The following is a 7,122-nucleotide window of genomic DNA, read 5'->3' on the forward strand; positions in this document are numbered from 1 at the left end:
ACCAGTCTGGAGAAACAGATTCTCAATCAGAAAGGAGTTGAGGCAAGGCTGCATTCTATCACCCTATCTGTTCAATTTGTATGCAGAAAATATCATACACAGAGCAGGTTTAGACTCAGAGAAAAGAGGAGTGAAGATTGGAGGAATGAATATCAACAATCTCAGATATGCAGGCAGCACCGTACCACTAGCAGAAAACAACAAAAACTTGGAACAATTTCTGAAGAAAGGCAAAGAAGAAAGTGCTAAGGCAGGCTTACTGTTGAACATTAAGAAAACAAAAATAATCTACATAAATTCAATCTAGATGGCAAGAAAATTGAAACAGTTAAAGATTTTCCATAGCTTGGATCAATCATTATCAGAACAGAGACTGCAGTCAAGAAATCAGAAGAAGACTCGGATTGGGAAAAGCAGCAATGAAAGAATTAGACAAGAGCCTTGAACAAAAGGATATAAAACTGAACATTCAAATGAGGATTGTCCATGCTATTGTATTTCCCATCAGCATGTATGGGTGTGAAAGCTGGATAGTGAATAAAGTGGACAGAAGATGTTAAACACATTTGAGATATAGTGCTGGAGAAGAGTGGTGAGGATATTGTGAACAGTCAAAAAGACAAAAGGGCCCTAGAACAGTCAAGCCTGAACACTCTCTGGAAGCCAAGATGACTAAACTGAAGTTGTTGCATTTCAGCCATATCATGTGAAGGCATGACTTGCTAGAAAAGATAATAATACTAGGAAGTGTGGAGGGCAGTAGAAAGAAAGGAAGACTGCATACTAGATGGATAGACTCAGTCAAGGAGGCCATGGTCCTGGACTTGCAGAAGCTCAGTAGAGTGGTCAATAAGGAATCTTGGGGATGTCTCATTCACAGGGTCGTCATGAGATAAAGTGAACTCAAAAGAAGTTAACAACAACAAATGTACATAAGCCTGAATATTGCTTTCCCCTCAGTTCTTTTCATTGTTTAAGTACACTGCTCCCTCGGGTTACGAAATTAATTCGTTCCGCGGCCGCTTTCGTAACCCGAAAAGCCTTCGTAAGCCGAATTGCCATAGGCGCTAATGGGGAAAAGCCGCGTTTCGTGCGAAAAAGCGCCGAAAAGCACCAAAAAATTTTTTCGTAACCCGAAAAACATTCGTAACCCGGAACAATTATTTCCAATGGGGATTTTTCGTATCCCGGAAATTTCGTAACCTGGGTATTTCGTATCCCGAGGTACCACTGTACTTGGAATCAGTCAGTAGGTTATCTGATGTCAAAGAATTCTGGTTCAGCAGGGGTGTAGTTAGCCAGTGAACAATATATAACCCTCCTTTTTTCTCTCATTCTCTTTTATGTCACTTTTTATGGCTTGTGGACTGACATCATAAATCAATCAATATGCCTAAGAATGCACGCAGGATGATATCTTTAAATTCTCATTTTCTTTTAAAGAGTATGCAAACTTCAGTCTTTCAGTTTCCTAAGAATCTAGGCAACTGCATTTATTGTCAACAAACACTTCATATGAGGATGTTTCAGCTTTCTGGCAAACACTTTGCTCCAGAGATCCTTAGTAATGTAATTATGGTTAAGCAATATTGGTGTACTGTTTGCACCAGTCCAATTCTCGCACGTCTTAGGGCAAAACATAATTGCTTCTCTTTCTAAGTTCCCACAGCATCATTGGTTCTCATATATATATATATATATATATATATATATATATATATATATATATAATTTTTGTGCCTCCTATTCCCTCGAGTATTTAACAAATCTTGAAAGGAGTCTGTCTGCGCATTGTGAAATATCTAATATCCAGTAAAAGCTATAAAAATTGCAACACATTTACTTGCAGTGTTTTATAGCTATCTAGTCTTGAATGCATTTTCTTCAATTTATGTACAATTTTCCTCTAAAGAAATCAAGCTTTTGATTTATTTGATTTTCTTCCCAGGTTCATGTTCGGAGCTTGTGTGGACTACGGATGTTATCAGAGAAGGGAAATTGGAAGTATAATCCAATGGCAATCCGAATGCAATCATGGGGTTTAGCGTTATTGCGTGATAGACTACCACATGCAATTTTGGGCAATGGGAAATCAGTCTGAACGCAATCATGGGGTTTCATGTTATTGTGTGAGAGGTGATCACATGCAATTTCGGGCAATGGCAAGCTATTTTTGGGCAATGGGAAGTCAGTTCGAACGCAAATTCGAATTCACGTAAATTCGCTGAACTACCGAATTCACGTGAATGCATTCTGGCCCCACTTTCTTTTCATGCGAAATTAAGAGAAATTCCGCCAGTGTGATAAACTCCTACGACTCCAGGAGTTCAGGGTTCCACTCAGCCTTGAAAACCCATTAGATGACTTTGGGGAAGTCACACTCTCCCTCAGCCATTGAGGAAGGCAATGGTCCTTAGCCCTTCAAAAACAGCAGCACACCTATGTAAATGTTTTCCTCAAGGGAGCAAGCAACAAAGCTTGCATTAAAATTGCCTGGACTAAGGGGCATGACAGAAACACTAATCTGAACAGAAGGATCGAATATTAATTTAAATCTTACTAGAAGCTGCCTGACCATAACTCTGCATGTTCTTTATTAAGCAATATACACTACTTATGGATAACTATTTAGACACATACAATGATGTCAAAATACTTACATATTTTTCTTGACTAAAATGCCCTGTCAGTAATACATGTTCCTAGTGCTACCACTCAAAATTTGTTGTGCATCTATTTGTCTTTTCCTCTTAACATATATTTGAGGAGTTTATGTGGTAGGAATAAGGCACAAGTGGTGGGAAACACTGATGGGCGCATCATATGGCCTATGAATGAGCCTTAATTTATATTTTAAAAAGGCCATGTGAAAGCACCCAGAGTCTCCAACTCTATAATGCATTTTCTTTCAAGCCTCATTCTCTTTCAGGCCTGCAAAGGGACACACCAACACTTCAATCCAGAGTTGGCTTGTTCCTGAGGCAGTCAAAACTCAACAGACATGCACATATCCTGAATCACCAAATCTCTTTTCCCTCTTTTCTGTTCATCCATTTTCTTTTTGCCTTTCCTCTTGCTCAGCTTCTTCCTTTCATTTGCTTTCTTACCACTTAACTTCTCTTTCCACAATTTCTTCTCGAACAAGATTGTGCCTTCTAGGTACTAGAATGAAGCACAAATTCAAGTACCTTTGTGCCATTCTGTCTTTGTTTTGGTTTTGTGTTTTGGTTTTGGTTTGTTTGTTTTTTGATAAACCAGTTATATAGAATCAGCAGTGCATGCATACAAGTCAGTTCAGTAGCTTGGGACATTATCACACGAGCCCTGTTCTTGCTGCAATATCACTAGTTAAAGTCATTATCACACATTTTGTCCATTATGCAATGGAGCTGTTTCTGCCATTGTGTTATCTTCTGCGCTCTCGTTTAATCCTGACTCCTGTATGCCTTATTTGTTTTTGTTTGTTTGTTTGTTTTTTACTTTTCAATGCAATTCTGGAGTTTGTTAAGTTTTTAAAAAAGAAAATAAAAGAAATAGCCAAAAAAAAAAAAAATCAGGCTGCTTGGGAATAGCATGGGGGAGTGGGAAGAGTAGGGTTGCTTCATATGTGGTCCTTCAAATGTGGGCATCTAATTTGCATATTATCCAAATTATTATAACCATGCATATTATTAATTTGCATTCTGATTATGCAAACTCAACATGTTAACCACTGCACTTTTCCCACCATTGTGTTTCAAGTTCAACCTCAGTACCAGTACCAAGCCAGAACCTCTTTTTTCCCCTTCTTTTCCCCCAAGCTGGTATGAAGAGAAGGTGGCTTCCAAGCAGCCCTAGAGAGTAAAGGGACTCCCTTTGAAAGTGAAGTTCTGTGCTGTCTAGCCCTAGGCTCATGCCGCTGACACAGTCAGCACACAACACAAGGCCATCTCTACTTGCCTCCTTTCCTCACCAGCCTTCTGGTCCTATCAAAGGAATGGGGAAGCAAATGGAAGAATAAGGTGGCAACACTACACCAGTACAGCAGCAACAAGAACTTGCAGGGTGAAATGAGGCTCCTACCAGTGCCAGTCTTCTTGCATGGCTTCCTGCTTCATTGGTACTTTTGCATTTTAGTCTACTCATTGGCCTGTGATGAAGGAGGAATTTGGGATTTACTACTTCAACTGGCCCAGACATTTTTAGTCCCTTCAGTCTGGGATTATCCAGGTTTTCTAGGACAAATGGCAACCCTAGGGGAAAGAAGGAGACTGTGATGCCCCGTAACTGCCAATATCGAAACTGCAGCAGCAGCAGCAGCAGCAGCAGCAGTGTTTTGCACATGAGACCTAATGGGACTCCAGTGCGACTAGGAGCATATTGATGAGTTTCTCCCATCAATGAAAAAGGACACTCCAACCATGCTTGGGAGACACAGCATGTGCAGGTTGGAGACAACATCATGTGATAAATATCACCAGAAGCACTATTTTACTACTATAATTACAGGTTAAAAACCACGTGTAATAATCTCTTAAGTGTCATAAGACAGATGTGAAGAATTACATATGATATTGGCAGTTTTACCTTTGATCCCTAACAGAAACTGCATTTTTCAGATTTGGGTGAATGTTTTTGTTGAGTTCACCAGGATACCAAGATCCCTTTCCTGGACACTTTCTGTCAGCTCAGTCCCCATGGAACTGTTTGAGTTTGAGAAACTTTTTGCCCAACAAGCACATCTATTCTCACTTACATGGAGTTGCATTTGCCATTTTATTGCCCATTTACTCAGTTTGGGGAGATTCTTTTGGAAGGTTTTGCGATCTCTTTTTGTTTGCAGTTCTGCAGCCCAGACCCCACCTTAGCAATCAATTTTCATTAAAGGCTGGCTGGCTGCTGGGCAGATGATATGAGCATGCACACACTGTTGCTGTGATTATCGCCACAGAAGCCAAATCAGCTATTTAAATTCCAAATTCCAACCTTTGAAAAAGGAGAGTGAAAGATAAGGTAATGATGGCTTTCCTACCAGATTTCTGCAAGAATTAGTATGGTTGTCTGGACTGCATCTGAAGAAATAACCACTGCCTCATTGACAAAAGAAAGGAATGTCTTTTGAGAATGCACTGAAACATTACCATGGGACTCAGTGTTGAACTACATGTTATGTTCAGTGCCTAATGGGCAGCTGAGACTGCCTTTCTTATTTATGCCCAGCCATGAAAACCCACTAGGTGACCTTGGTCAGGTCACACTCTCTCAGCCTCAAAGGAAGACAAAGGTCTGAACAAAACTTGCCAAGTTCAAAATTTGCCAAGAAACTCCTGTAATAGTGTTGCCTTAGGGTCACAATAAGTTGAAAACTGCTTGAAGGCACACAATAACAAAGCACAAGATGAATAGAGATCAAGCCCATCACACCTGAGTAAGGATGTTAAATTTCTTCTCCCAGTTTGTCCCATCCAAGGTAGGAGGCAAAAATAAAGAAGGAGAAGCCTCCATTTGGCATCAATTAGGTTTTTCTCTCCTATGTATGATTGGAAACAAAGTGTGTAGGAGGAAGGTTTAATACCCCTGCACTGTACCCTGCCTGCTGTCTTGGAAACAAAAAAGAAAGCCTGTTTCAGCAGCAGACTACACATCACTGTAACGTATAGTTAGGCAGGTTATAAACTGCCACTTGGGACGTCCGCAGGACATCCCATTTTAAAAAAAGGGGCATCTCTTCTAGACGCCCCTGGCTCTAGTACGGACTCTGTCCGTACAATACGGCGCCGGCCGTTCCACACGGCTGGCGCCATCTTTACGTATCGGACGCTGTGCGTCCGAACATGTCACGGCGTCTGTGACATCGCGAATGCGCCCCTGGCACCTCGCGACGTCACAGAGGTGCCGCAAGAAGAAGCTCCATTTTGGAGCTTCTTTTTCGGTCCGTGCGGGAGCCGCGCGGTGTGGCTCCTGCAGCTCCCGCACGGAGCAAACGGCGGCGATGGCAGACCGCCTCAAAGCAGCAGTTTATAACCCGCCTTAGATTCTAATTTACATCTTTTCCCCAAGCTCTCTTCCTCTACTACACTTATTTGGTAGGCTTCGCTCTGAAAAAACAGCCATGCTTTCTCCATACCCACCCTTACCCTCTAGCTGTAGCATTTTGTTTCATTGTTACTCATGCTTTTCCACAAATGATCTGGAACTGATGTGAAGCTAGCTGTTCGTAATTTCTTCAATCCCTCCTGCATCTCCTCTTCAAAAACCATCTAGAATTGACACTGATGTGGCCAGGACTGGCCCTAAGGGCCAAAGTCCTAGGACCCAAAGTCCAGAGGGGCCCTAAATGGCCACCCAGAAAGTAAGAGATGATTAGGACAGTGGCATCACCTGCTCTGGAACAGGCAGGACAGAGAGCTAGAGGGCTCACCTACTCTCTCAAATATTTGTTTTCTTATTTTTAAACACATTTTACACTCAACCTAAGCAGCTAGGCTGTTACCACGTATCTTTTCAGAGTATTTATTTAAACTCATAGGACCCGTACAGACAAGCCAAAATAAAGCTGCTTTGGGTCACTTTGGAGGTATGCTGTTTAAATGATACACGCATCTTAAGAGGCCAGAAGCGGCACCAAAGCTGCGCTCCAGTCCTTTGGACTGGAGCATGGCTTTGGCACAGCTTCTAGCCTCTTTGGACACATTCATCATTGAAACAACATACCTCCAAAGTGACCTGAAGCAGCTTTATTTTGGCCTGTCTGAATGGACCCATAGATATTCTGAATTGATATACCTTTAAGGAACTTTTGTCCTTGGCAGTAGTACAAGTGCAACAGATTGAACTCAAGAACCCACTTTCACACATCTGAGGAGAAATTTTATAGAGCTCTCTAGAATCAAAATGTGGAGATTTATTGTAATTGAGGAATGGCAGTTATTATGACATAGCTACATAAATGTCAAATGGTGTGTGAATACCTCAAATAACTAGTTAAGAGTAAAGTTGCTGCAAGATGAGAAATGCCAGTTTGCAAGGTTGAGTGGTATTGAGGCTAATTTCATTTGTTTGTTTGATATACTGCCTTTCTCCCAAAACAGGTACGTATCAGGGAATTATGCATGTTGAAGGGTTACAAAAAGTAGAAGGAAG

The sequence above is a fragment of the Sceloporus undulatus genome, unplaced genomic scaffold (genome assembly GCF_019175285.1).
Source record: "Sceloporus undulatus isolate JIND9_A2432 ecotype Alabama unplaced genomic scaffold, SceUnd_v1.1 scaffold_15, whole genome shotgun sequence".
NCBI classification, from domain to species: Eukaryota; Metazoa; Chordata; class Lepidosauria; order Squamata; family Phrynosomatidae; genus Sceloporus; species Sceloporus undulatus.